At 43.3% G+C, this 14,301-nt stretch overlaps 1 protein-coding gene across 8 annotated transcripts in view; it reads right to left on the bottom strand.

Moving 5' to 3' along the window:
- The window catches only part of ROBO2 (roundabout guidance receptor 2), a 901,650-nt gene that overhangs the window by 255,010 nt on the left and 632,339 nt on the right, over positions 1-14,301 (bottom strand). The gene's annotated exons all lie outside the window — the stretch shown is intronic.

The raw sequence follows: 14,301 nt of genomic DNA, 5'->3' as shown, positions 1-14,301 counted from the left end.
AGCAGCTATAATTTCTCACAATAGGGGTTTAAAAATATGCTGTTATGTTTTGCCCTGGATTGCTGAAGACGAGCTCCCCGAGAAGAGACAGCCCTTAGAAAGAATACGCTGCTTTTGTTCAGTCATTCATAAACCGTTCTTATTATAAAGGAAAGCCTTGAGTTTCCTGGTAGTAAAAGTGACATTAATTATATCCCTAAGGAATATGGCCACAGATCCTAATCTAGCAAGTGAGAAAAATCTATTCATTTTGGGTGATATTGTGCTGAAAATACATATTCTCGTGCTGGAAATAGGATGCGCGATCAACAAACTGTGTAAAACATGCGTCTGTAGGCAAGTCGAACAGGTGCAGGGATAAACATGGCATAAAAATAACAATACAGAATATATAATAAATTCTGCAGGTTAATATAATTTTACCTCTTTTATGTGTAGTAAATGAAGAATTAGGATCTCATACCTCCCAACCTTTGTATGATGGTTCATCATACGGGGGGGGGGGGGTCAAAGGGCAGAGGGTTGGGGCATCTGGTGGAGGGGGGCGTGGCTGAGCTTTGCGAACCCCCATTTTTGTAATTTTATGGGCGTGTCCAGCCCCCGTCTCCACACCCTGTACTGATAGAAGCCATGTGCATTTAAACTAGAGATGGGCAAAACGGGTCACTAGCGAGAGCTGGGATCCAGAAGACCAGTCTGTGAGAAGATCCGTATCTTTTAGGCGGGTCAACGGTTCACTTTGAAAGAAGGGGTAATTTGTTAATAACGAGGCATACTTAGTCTTACAATCATTTATTCCCATTATTTTTTACTTAAAAAAAAACAAAACATTGAGCTAAACAAATAAGAACATACATGACCGAGTAAAACACTGATCGATGGCTGGGTGCAGAATCGCCATCGATGGCAACCATCGATGGCGTCTGCACCGATGGCCATCCCTAGCAGCAGCAGCCTTATTATTCTTTATTTCACTTGCAGTCACAGCACAGAACTCAGTCTCCGGAGTCAGTACATCTCAGCTCAGAGATGTAGCAAGTAGAGAAGTTGTCCGTAACAACCAAGCAGCTTCTTCTGCAGCAGTTACCACTTACCAAGTAGAATTGTCATGGCGGTGTCATGGGGCTGTTGCAAAAGCCAATACTAATAATGACGATGGCAGCTGCTGGCACAAGGCCCTGTAATAGCCTTATGGACTGTGGCAGTAGCATAAAGCAGTAAATTAGGCTTTCGGGGGCTGCCCACAACTACAGCCATTTTGTGTGTGACTTGGAACTGGCCTCTTTGTGTGCGAAACCTATAAAGACACAAAAGCCACAATAGTGCAAACGTTGTACTATCATCAGTGTAATATGTAATATATCTAATTTTCTTAGATACGTCCATTTTGTATATTTTTTTGTGATTATAATATTGGATATTTGGATAAACAATGGGGAATTTGCTTGCATTGTGGACCGAGCTGCGGTGATTGCAAGTAGAGTTGTTTTTCATCCTTGTTTCTTCCCTGTGGATGCCTGAGAGCCTTCAGTACGTATCAGATTAATTTATTTTGTGTCATAAAATGTACACGGCACGCTACCACCAGGCATAAAGCATCGGAGCATACCAGATAGAAATGCTGACCTATGGGGAAAGCAGGCAATATTAATGCAGCCCAGAGGTGAATTAACGGAGACACAATGCTACACAGCGTTTAGTCTGCTTTAGCACAATCAAAATGACAATGCAGAAATAATGATATGCATAATATATAGACATCCAGCTTTTAGCACCAGAACATCATCGTATCTCAGGGTGAAAGAGAAAGAGGCTGATTTTTATTTCCTTCGCTCCCTGTGCCCATACAATATTTATGCATGAGGTATAAAGAAGTATTTGCAGACACGGTAACTTCAAAGACCGCGTAACATTATCTGAGACGCCCATCGGGAAGTACATAACTGCACAGCTGGAGACCTCAGCCAAGTTTTTAAAAAAGTTCAGATTTATTCCGTTAGTCTAATTTGTAGGCATGTTAATCCAGAACTAAGCAGGCACAGACCACCGTGAGGCAGGTGCCAATATAAGCCCGCAGGAGACATAAAGCAGCTTCCTGACCCCACAATGGCATTTAGATTAATTCCCTAATACCACAAAATGTCAGTAGTTAACCATGACTCTGTGGTAAGTCATGGACGAATGGAGCCTTACATGCTTTTACAGATGGCTCCTTCCTCTACCTCTCAGGATGTGGTTTTCCACTGGCCTCAATTCCTGTTCCTACTTCACAACACTATGTGGCTGATTCCCAGGTGAGCACGTGGGGGGTTGTATATTTGTGGCTTTATTTAGTCGCTACAAAGGGGGATATTCAATCGCCGGCGAGCATCTTCCGTCGGGGAGATTCCCGCCGGGCCCTATTCAATGCTGTCTTCCCCGACAGCATTGAGCAGGGTATCTCGGCAGGAGCCCGATATCACAAGCCCGATATCACGGGCTCATTCTGCCGAGAACGGCCGGGAAGTGACAAGTAGGGATGGCCATTGACCATCGATGATTTAAAATCATCGATGGTTTGTGGCCGATGTCAAATACTTTTGCCATCGATGTGAGAGTACCAGATGGTTTCCGTACATCGATGGCAAAGGAGAAGCGATGTTTCCTTTTTTTTTTCAAGGTGCAAGCATAGCTCCACCCCGACACCCAGAAGTCCCGCCCCCGTGTTCAAATATAATGGATGACCATCGATTGTTAAAACTATCAATGGTTATCCATCAAATAGTTTGCCACTATCGATGGCTGGGTGTAGAATTGACCCTTCTCATCCCGCTGCAGGCGGGACATTGAATCCCGTCTGCATGTTCTTGGTCGAGCTGACCGAGAACGGGACTGGGTCACGGCGGTTGAGCAAGCTCAACTGCTGTGACCCTCACATTGAATACCCCCAAAGCCCTTCCCTGTGGTATATCCATGCTTATGAATGTGCAATGAGTGTAATGGCTACTGTACAGATGTAGCGCCAGTCAGCCAACCTGCAGGATTGCCAGATTGCTTTAGCTGGCGGATGGTGGACTGGCTGGCGGGGAAGTGCATCAGCAAAACGGAGGGGAGCGGGATTAGCGGCTTCCATGCCCGTATCCACTTCAGGGAGACGGGCAGGGAGAGAAGACAGGCAGGGAGCAGGTAGACGGTGGAGGGCTCCGACAGAATGGGGCTCAGGAGCATCTTGTGCTTGCCTGTTCCCTTCTGTCAGAGGATGGCAACTGGCGCAGGAGCGGCGATTGGCGATTCTATCACCAGGAGCAGCTCCATTGAGAGCTGCTCCATCTGGACCACCAAAACTCACAGCAGCCTTATGCAAGGGCACATCAAGAGAAGAGGAGGTCAGTGTGCAGTCTCCCTCAGGGCCTACTCCTCCTCTCTAGGTGGCAGGCAATAAGCCCATAGATTACCCAAACACACTATAAAAATAATAGGTGAAATGTAATAGGATGAGAGAGAGATTCAGAAAGTGAGAGATTTGGTAAGAAATCTCCAGTTTTTTTTTAAAAAGTGGCAATCATTTACACTGCAAAATCAAACAGGTTTTGCAGTGTAAATGATTGCCGCTTTAAAAATAAACTGTAGATTTCTTACCAAATCTCTCACTTTCTCTCATCCTATTATATGTTACCCAATATATGATAATAAGTTGTGTTTGAATAAGGTTCCTGGTGTCCGTCCCCTCCTCCCCCCCTCTGAACCTGGGTACATACAGTATAATCGTGCACTGGAACAACCTATGGACAATTACAGCCATAGCCTTTAAATAGCTGTACAGATCTTTTTAGATTAGCCAACTACTATGTATCCATGTGTAGTTCTAGATTGTGCATAGAAAAAAATCTATAAACTGCAGACTTAAAGGAGTTCCCGCCGGTCAGCAGCGGTTAACAGGAACTACTGCAACACTACGCAGAAAATGTAAAGGGTGATAGGAAATGATGTCTCAGGGGCGGCAAGTGAGAGGACGGTGTTCCTGCTAATGATGAATCATGTTCCACCGCATGCCACCAGTCCCCGAGACATCTCTCCTACTGGTAATTAAGAAAAGATAGCAGTTACTATTGTGTGTCGGACGTGATTATCGATTACTGTTTGTCTCATAAATAGGTGGCTGCCCCAACAGCCAGTGCATTAATTCAACTCCATTTATTCTTGTGGTTGGGGGGGGGGGGCTATATTTTATTTCATTATCGACAGAGGAATCCACTCCGATTGTCTGTGGGTTGCTCACTTTTCCTTCTATGCATATTTAATGATAATATTACCTTCTTGCCAGGATTTTATCTGTCATCCACTCTGACCTCAACCTGTTAATATACAGTAATATTGTATTTACTGTTCCTGCATTAAGCGGTGACATAGTATATACATTTGTAGGCCCCATAGAAAAAGTATATATGGTCCTCTGTGTACCACCCAATTGTGAAAATGTATGTATCACATGTTACTTTTCATAGGTAAGGTGGGCCCCTCTCTGCTCTGGGCCCCATAGCAGCTGCACTCCCTGCACCTATGGTAGCTACACCCCTGTATATAACACATGTAACTGACAGGAAGGTGGCCCCTCTCAGCTCTGGGTCCCATAGTAGCTGCACTCCCTGCACCTATGGTAGCTACACGCCTGTGTATAACACATGTAACTGTGCCAGGGAAGTTGGCCCCTCTCAGCTCTGGGTCCCATAGTAGCTGCACTCCCTGCACCTATGGTAGCTACACCCCTGTATATAACACATGTAACTGTGACAGGGAAGATGGCCCCTCTTGGATGCTGACCACTTAACCCAGGCATGTCCAAACTGTGGCCCTCCAGCTGTTGTGAAACTACACATCCCAGCATGCCTTGCCATAGTTTTAGCATTCCCTAATAGCAAAACTGTGGCAAGGCATGATGGGGCTTGTAGTTTCACCACAGCTGGAGGGCCATAGTTTGGACATGCATGACTTAACCCATGAGGTGAGCAGTGTCAGGGATTGGTGATGAGATGCATGTCACCCTGGTCCTTCTCCACCGCGAATGACCACAGCACAAGTCACAGTACTGCACAGCAGGCAGCAGGGCCACTATATTGGGAATTGCTTCCCTTTTTTTTCACTTTTACTTTACCAACTTTACATATATTGGATGCTACAGTATTGCAGAAAGTCAATAACGCAACGAAAAGCAGAAACTCATTATCATGTAAATGCATTCCCTTAATAAGAGCAGAGTACCCAGCATCATCCATTTAATATCCTTTTGTTTGAAGTGCATTCAGTGAGATAAGCACTCGAGAAAAAAGTTTTTGTGGCCAAATAAAAACAGCGCTTGTCATACGGCAGGCAGCTCACTTCATCTTGTAGCGGAATGCAATTATTATGTACGGGGGGGATGTGTTAAGAGACAAATGACTTTATGGAGATCAAAAAATAATAATGGATATTTTCAAGTTATTAAAAGACTGTCTTTAGAGATTGGGCGCCTACCTTGTAAATAGGTAAATAGCTGGTTAAATCCATCCATATAGTATGTTTATTAACTTGAGTAAAAAAGATAGTGATAAGCACAGAAAACTATTATTAATGGGCAGAAAGAACACTCTGCCTGAAAGTTATAAGAGGAATGAATACATGAATAAATTCATTGTAATGGGAATTGCGGAACATTAGCAGGGTACAGACAAAGACAGCGACTTGTATAAGCCGCCATGCAAAAAGTTGCCTCAGTGGTTAAGAGAGATATTCTGCAGACTCGTCGGCTTCAGTTTGTATTATGTGACTTCGACAAATACAAGGTCACCACTCTGCTTCAGTCACTGGATAATACGAGAATATGCATTGGAGCCATTCTTCTCACACAATAGCTCATTCCGCCATTCCTGTTTCTAATGTTATCAAAATGACTTTACATTTCAGTTAAGTCCTCAGTCATTATGTGGCGAATCTTACTTCTTTCTTAAGGTGAGTACATGAGTGAATGCATGAAAATTGATGACATCACTGTATGATTTAGTCACAATCGGGCTATTTTGTGGTGGCTCATCTGGTTGGCGGCTGTAAAAAAGTGTGGTGGTGCACTATTTGTAATCTCAGAAATGACTGCAACTATGCTACAGTCGCGCCAATGCCTTGCGTGTGGGCACAAAATCATCCGATGGTTACTTACCATCGAATGATTTTTCAAGCGCTCGCAATCTACCTCTTTGGTGTCTTACATCTGCGAGTGCCTGTACAGGAAGCAGGCAGGCAGCTGACATCCGCTGATGCCAGTTCCCCCACCCCCCCCCCGCACCATCGGGTAATTACCATGTGAATGCCCAGTGTTTTCATGGGAACGCCCATGAAATGGTGGGCGTTCCCATGGTTGAATCCGCCAGCCCGCATCCCCACGCCCCAGCCCGCACTGTTGTGTGTAAGCGCCTGGCGAATAATCTATTCACTGTGGTCGCTCGCACACAGCGGCTGCACATGCGTAAAACTGACTTTGTGCATGCGCAGTCGCAAAACATCGCCCCCCTGCACAGGGGAAGCGAATCAATCAGAATAAAGACCTTAATGGAATGGAAATATACGTGGGTGACTTTTTAAAACTATATTGCTTACTTTGGCCCTTCTGACCGATATCAATAAAATATCACCTAGTGTGTATGCTACAAACATTGAACGATGCACGCTCCCAAATGGGACCCAGTGATGTCACTAAATGATTTCATTAATGATATAGTTCAGGGTTTAGCGCTATATCATTGGCCTGGTGGCACTGCTGAGATCGTTAATGATATTGGCAGTGCCACGAATCTCTCACGGTGTACGCACCTTATAATAGATAGATAGATCTAAAGATTCAATTGCAGTATATTAGCCTCATTATGAGTTAATGGTGATGCCAATCAGTAAGGTGGTTACTGAACAAGGGCCACAGTCAGGCGCACTTGGACTCCGCAGGCAGAAACAGACCCCGGAAGAAGATCTGGGGGACTGTATCATTTTTCACGAGGTAGGGATAGTGTCCTGTGTCCCCACATCATCAAAAGGGAGGGATAGACATGCCCCACAATGGGAAAATAAACTACTAATATCAGGCTCCCAGAATACAATTGGAGAAAATATTACAGTACCCTGCACTCTCTTTTTAAATAGAATAAAAACTAGTATTCATTCTAGCACCCGCTATCTTTGAAAACCCATGCAGTTCCTGTTCCCTGCCTGGGGTGTTGCTGTCTGCTGTGGTGTTTATAGCACAGGTCTGATTTGCATATCAGTGCTGATAAACAGACCATACTGTGCTAGAAGCACTACAGTAGACAGCAACACCCCAGACAGGGAAAAGGAACTGCATGGGTTTTCAAAGATAGCAGGTACTAGAATGAACACTAAAAACAAACTATCTCAGAGCTATAAAAATATATATATAATTTTTTTTTATCGGTACCACTGCCTGAACATAGTCTTAGTGCTCAATTTGACTTACAAGGGCACAGGTAAAATATACAGAGGGAAACTAGTGCAATGATGCCTCCAGGGCATTCCAACATATGGCACATCAGTTAAGGGTCAAGCCCTTCACAAATTGCCTACACTTTACACGGCCATCTGCATCAATAAATTACTAATTCAGCTTTGCTAATACACTAATGGAATGGATCAAAACCCCAAAAGATGAACAATTCATATCTACAATATTATATTTTTATTTCACTGAAGTTACTATTTTAATTTCAGACTTCACATTAAAAAGTTTGCAAAGTCAAATGCATACTGTATATAATGTACAGTAGAAAAAGTGATTGTATAGATTATTTCTGCATTTATAAGTAGAGATAATAAATGATAGTGTAAATATGGTGATGTGCGTTGCCTGCACATTCAGATTCTTATTTTAAGCAATAAAGACGCTCAGCTCGGCCAATTTTCCTGGAACCTATAGGGGTTGTTTGGTGCGCCTGAAGCCACAATGTATAAGGAAACATCTTTAGGCTGAAATCTAAGTCGATTTAGGGCAGCACTGATGGTGTAATGGTTAGCATTACTGCCTCACAGCGCTGAGGTCATGAGTTTCATTCCCACCATGGCCCTAACTGTGTGGAGTTTGTATATTCTCCCCGTGCTTGCGTGGATTTACTCCGGGTACTCCGGTTTCCTCCCACAATCCAAAAATATGCTGGTAGGTTAATTGGTCCCCAACATAGTTAATCCTAGAATGTCTGTGTGTGCGTGCACATGTGGTAGGGAATATAGATTGTAACCTCCACTGGGGCAGGGACTGATGTGAGTGTTCAAATATTCTCTGTAAGGCGCTGCGGAATATGTGTGCGCTGTATAAGTAACTGGTAATAATAATAATAATAATAATAAGTGATTCCGTGTACAAACTGCACTGCACAAGCTATAAACATTTAATAACAGGTTTAATACTTCCCTCATTTATTTTACAGGGGTAACACCCTATTGTATTCATGTGATTGAGTGAGGCACTTGAGCGCTGTATGAATTAGTATCTCTTATGGGGTATGATAATAGTCAGTGGCCCAGGAACAGAGGAGCTCTTTATAAGAGGATGGCTAGACAGACCCTGTATATTTGAGATGAACCTCAGAACACACAGGACCGCAGAACACACTCATCCCGATCTGTGTAGGATATAGTTTTGGAACTGTCAGGGAGACACTGCTGCCATTGAAGACACTGCTGTGATACGCAGCTTGAGCCAGAGAAGTGCAGCCAAGCCAGGTATTGTCAGTCTTACTTGTCCAGGGGTCAAATGTCATGATCGTGTGATTGCTTGGCGGGACCTCCAGAAGCTACATATGCCAAGTGTGTCAATCTGACAGCACCAGGCATGACAGGGTATGGGCAAAATAGAGAGGGATACCCTGGAGTGAGTAGGGCAGGTGGTATGACCCTGCTAGCGCAGAGGCAGGAGAGCGAGAGACAGAGAGTGACAGCGAGAGCGTCAGCTCTGGGAATTATGTTGCACCTCAACTGTGATTCATGCAACCAATAACCGGGCTGGAGAGAAAACGTGCAATAAGAGAGATTGCATATTCCATCACAGAGTGATGGTCTGGTGCCCCTTTATGTGTGCAATGGAATCTGTACACTGCTAAGCTTGTATCTGCTGTCAGTCCGTGTTTTATACTCATCAATGCTGAATAATAGCAGGCAGCTGCTCGCATAGGACACCCACTGGATACCGCGTTACAGAGGATTGAGCCAGACCTATGGCTATGAAGTTACAGAGAATCTGCAGATGTAAGAGGAATATGCAGCTACCATGCCACAAGCAAGCGGGGGCTACCTTTATATGGAATACCGCGGCTGAGGGTGAGGGTATGGACTAATTGGACGCAGAAAATAAATCTTCCATCCAATTGTATATCTGGGAGGCAGTGTCACAGTGTGGCAGTCCGCAGAACAAAGCAATCAAACGACAATGAAATGAAGCAACCAGGAACCCAGATGGTACGGCTGGTAAAATGCATTCCGCAGCTTGGCATCTGGATTTTGCAGCTGCCTTGCACACTCCGTGTGTGGCCGTAAATATTGGTTCTGCTACCGGATATTGTGAAGGATGAGGTCAAATGAAGGCACATGTACCAAAACAATTGCATTAAAAAGGATGCCAGATTCATTTCGCAACAGAACATCTCATATTTCATGTGCCCTAATGTTTGATCTGACATACTAATTAGAAAAGTAAATTTTGTGAGCACAAGTCCTATTTAACCTTCACGTTTCTTTATGTAGTCGTGCACAAGTTCCAGCTCTTGCGTTTCCAACTTCATAATGTGCAGCTAACCAATGGGCGCATAAAGGAAACATCATGCACAGTTTCCGTATACCACTACGTAAGCATCAGGGCACTGGAGCGCCCTCTCTCAAACAGGACTCAAGGCGCTATACAGGCATCACACAGTACAAAACATAGAGTAATACAGAAGTAAATAAAACCTAGAATACACAATAAGAGAACATGCGGATAGAGCAGGTGTTGTGTGTGTGCCCAGTGGTGTAACAATGGCACTTCAGCCCAAGCGGTGGCTTGGGGCAGCCCGCACTGTGGGGAAGCATGGTCTCTGCAGATTCCAATGGGTCTGGCCGTTTGTTTGGAATCTGCTGAAAATGTCCCTCCAAAAATGGCCACCGCCTTGGAGGAACCAGATGCTAGAGGTCCTGCTGGACAGATGGATGGATGCTAGAGGTCCTACTAGGTAGTTTATATTGCTACCCGTTAGTTACAGATTTCGGGTAGTTAAATAAACCCCTGGCAATGAGCGTGTAACATTCTGGCAATGGGCATGTAACCCCCGGGCAATGGTATGCAACTCCTGGCAACGAGCATGTAACTCACTGGTAACAAGCAAAAAACCAACTGGCAATGAATAAGAAACCCATGGAAACGTGCATGAAGCCCCTGGCTATGAGGATGTAACCCCTGACAATGAGCATGAAACCCCTAGCAATGAGGATATAACCACGGGCAACAAGCATATAAGCCAGGCATGTCCAAACTATGGCCCTCCAGCTGTTGTGAAACTACAAGTTCCATCATGCCTTGCCACAGTTTTGCTATTAGGGAATGCTAAAACTATTGCAAGGCATGCTGGGATGTGTAGTTTCACAACAGCTGGAGGGCCATAGTTTGGACATGCCTGATATAATCCCTTGCAACGAGCCTGCAACTCCTGTCAATCAGCATGTAATCCGTGGCAACAAGCATTTAGGTAAAAAAAAAGAAAAAAGTTTGGAGTTTGGGGGGGAGGGTTTGGGTTTCTATTTATATGCTAGATTCCACAATCTATTAACTATGTTCTCACAGACAGAGCCCTCTTTCCTCTTTTGTTTCCACGTTTGATACTGTAAACTCAGACTTACCTTGCATACAGACTCATCCAGTGCTGAGTACCTCCCCTCCCTGAGAAAATGCCGCTACATTGCTCCGTGTGTAGGTGCCATAGTGATAGCGATGCGCGGTCCCATTAAACAAAATCATATTGTACAGAAAAATCTCCCCGTGTGTAGGCCCCACATGTTATCCTCGTGGTCATAGGGTATATTGTTTTACTAAACTGCCCCTTTAAAACAATTCACCTTGACAGCCACAACAAATAAGTTGATAAAGAACAATTGTTGATGACTGTGATGAAAAGTCAATGGCAGGAAGATATATTGTACCCAGGAACAGAATACTGCGGTGGCTGTAACGCGATAAAGAGAAGATTACTGTTACCTAATATTGGCACCACATGTGACAGAAATAAGGGAAGACAGAAAGACGGTATAAATACAGGGAACGGAAGTGGCTCCCGGTTCTAACAAAACGAGTTCTGCTGGTGGCAAGGATCCAAAGATTGGCTGGAGAGTCATGGTCTTAATAAAACACCGCCTTCATGCATGAATTAGATCTCCTTAATGAGGGCATTAGATTCCCCAACACCTTAGAGAAATATAAAATCTAATTTTTTTGTATATAATTTCTTTTACAGAGGTCTATGTGATTGATGAGAATGTGTACATAATGGACATTGTTTAAAAGGGATGCAGTTATAATCTCGGCAGTTGGAATCCCGGCATTCAAAATCCCGACACCGGAATCCCAACCGCCGAAATCCCAACCGCCGAAATCCTAACCGCCGAAATCCCAACACTTTCTCTCTCTGTCCACGACACCCATAGAGGTAGAATAAATTAGTGTGCCGATCACAGGGAGGCACCGGGCCCGCTGCATGGCGAGCGCAGTGTGCCCGCAAGGAGGGCGATCCACATATCCCCCCCCCTGTCGGGATTTCGATGGTCGGGATTCCGGCGTCGAGATTTTGAACGCCGGGATTCCGACCGCCAGGATTTCGTATCAAACCCGTTTAAAACCACTTTTAGGTACTGTAATATTAGTGTGTCCGTTACATCAAAACAAAACTCTCATTTATTATTCTGTTATAAAATACAGTACATTATTTGCTACATATACAAGGAATATAGTTATTCCTTGTGATGCAATTAATAAGTATATTAGTATTAAAATTGAGATTAGAAGACTCCTAAAAATAGGCAAAGCAATAGCGTATACCGCTGATATATAAAGCGATCCGTACAGCTCCCGCATCGTCAGCTGTTTGTGCCTGGTTTAAAATAATTCAACATCGATGTGTCTTTGTATTTGCCCTGTAAAATGTGCAAACGTTATTATGTCTAAAGGCCTGATTCTGCATCAATTTAGTGCATACATACTAGACGATATACACGATAATATCATTAACGATATTCTTAGTGTGCATATCGGTAATTATTATCGTACTGTGTCTACGCACCTGAAGAGCTATATGTAGTATCACATGCTGGCATGAGCAATCTACAGTATTAATCCCAGAGGCGGAACTACTGCTATTAGTGCAGCAGGTGCATTGCACAGGGGCACCTTTGGAATAAGGGGCTCACTGCTGCCACCCAAGACTGTGTTTCATAATAAGTGAACTGGGGTTGGGGTGTAGGAGGGGGGGGGGGGGGGGAAGGGGGGTCAAATTATATTTTAACACCTGGCCAACCACTTACAAGTTCCGCCACTGATCTATCCTATTTTTAAAGAGCATTTCTTGAGAACACCCTGTACTACAAGCTCCAGTCTGTCCCTATATGCCGTAAGTGCCACACTGTATTATGGATTCTGATGAGAGCCTAGAGATATATGACACAACAATGACACTTGTGCATATCAGCCATTAAGATGCCATTAAAATGTTAATGTATTTAACCATTGCTTTTAGTGCATCTCTAAACAGAGGGTGATATCCCCATAGTAACTGGTATTTTAGTGTCCTGTCCACTTAATTCTGATTGAAAAATGACCGAACACCATCTTTGGAGCAGTAAATACAAATAGAATGTCAGAAACTTAAAGACATGACAATTAAATGCTCGTCCTAAGACACAGTTATTTAATTTTCATTAGTCTGATTTATGATGTCAAAGGGTAAACCGATTCAAATAATATAAACTTTACATAAATATATATCATAAATTAATTTTGCTAGAATTTAATTTCCCTCCGGTCTATCTTGCATTTATGATAATGTATTATATATATTGCTTTCTCACTCAAACTATGGTTTAGATTTATTGCATATATATATATATATATATATATATATATATATATATATATATATATATTTATTTAGTCTTATATAATGTACTGTATAGATACTTGGGTACTTCCTAATTTTTGCGACCAACGCTATGCCAGTTACAGTAGCCGCTACTTAACCGCCACGTAAGGATTTTCGGCACCATTGTCCCCCTTGTGGGCTCGCTTCACTTGCCACGCTTCAGGCTCGGTGGCTCGCTCCGCTCCACTTCACTCGCCACAACTTTACTAAAGGAAATACATGGTGGCGTGGACACAAGAGGGTGACGTGGACTCAGGGTGGTGGCGCGGACCCAGGGTGGTGGCGTACAGTATGTAAGTTCCATAGTGTAAGCAGTGGCCGCAAAGATGAGGAAGTACCGATATTTGTTACCTGACTTGTCTAATTTCAGACACACCTTCAGAATAAGCTTACCCGATGATGTTTTTCTGGATACATTGATCTTATTGTCTCAGTGCTACCTATTCTATTTTTGGCTCATTGAGTGGTTCTTCCTAATCTACACAGGTATATTATTTTCTATGGCAAATTCAATATGTAGACCTACAATTCAACAAATCACATGCGGATCACGGGAAGATTGATTCCACCGTATGTTCATCATAAGACTAAAATTGGACGACTCAATTAGAGCAGGTTATAAACAAGTTCTTGAAGTACATAAAATAATATTTCTGAGTATGCTTTACCGTACGATATAACATTATATTCTATACAGTGAGATTTTCTTACAGACCCTGAGTTTCCTCCTCTAACTACAGTGCGCCTCTCCAGCTCGCTGTTCCATTCTAAGTGAATCATAGTAAACATGTGTCCCCACTTTCTTATGAATCATATCTTTAATACATGCAAATGAGACAAGGGCTATGGAGAAATGGTTCCTGTGCACAGCGTTATGGACAGTCTGGGCAACCGTGCATCAAAAATTAAATGACTGTAAATGACTTTTAAATAATTCATATTCCTGCTCTGTGACTGTATAATCAATATCAGGGTGTTCCACTATAGAAAACATATTTGCGAAAGCAATGCTGAATGATTGTGGCCATCCATTTCTCCTCTATGCACTCTGGATGGAAGATTGAATGACTTTATTGTGGTTCTATCATGCATGAATTATTAACAGGAAATGCACTGAGTAGGCTTTGGGTGTTTC

This window comes from Crinia signifera, chromosome 2 (genome assembly GCF_055691185.1).
Source record: "Crinia signifera chromosome 2, ASM5569118v1, whole genome shotgun sequence".
Taxonomy (NCBI): Eukaryota; Metazoa; Chordata; class Amphibia; order Anura; family Myobatrachidae; genus Crinia; species Crinia signifera.
The sequence above is the reverse complement of the archived record's forward strand: the minus strand, read 5'-3'. Positions and strand labels throughout refer to the sequence as shown.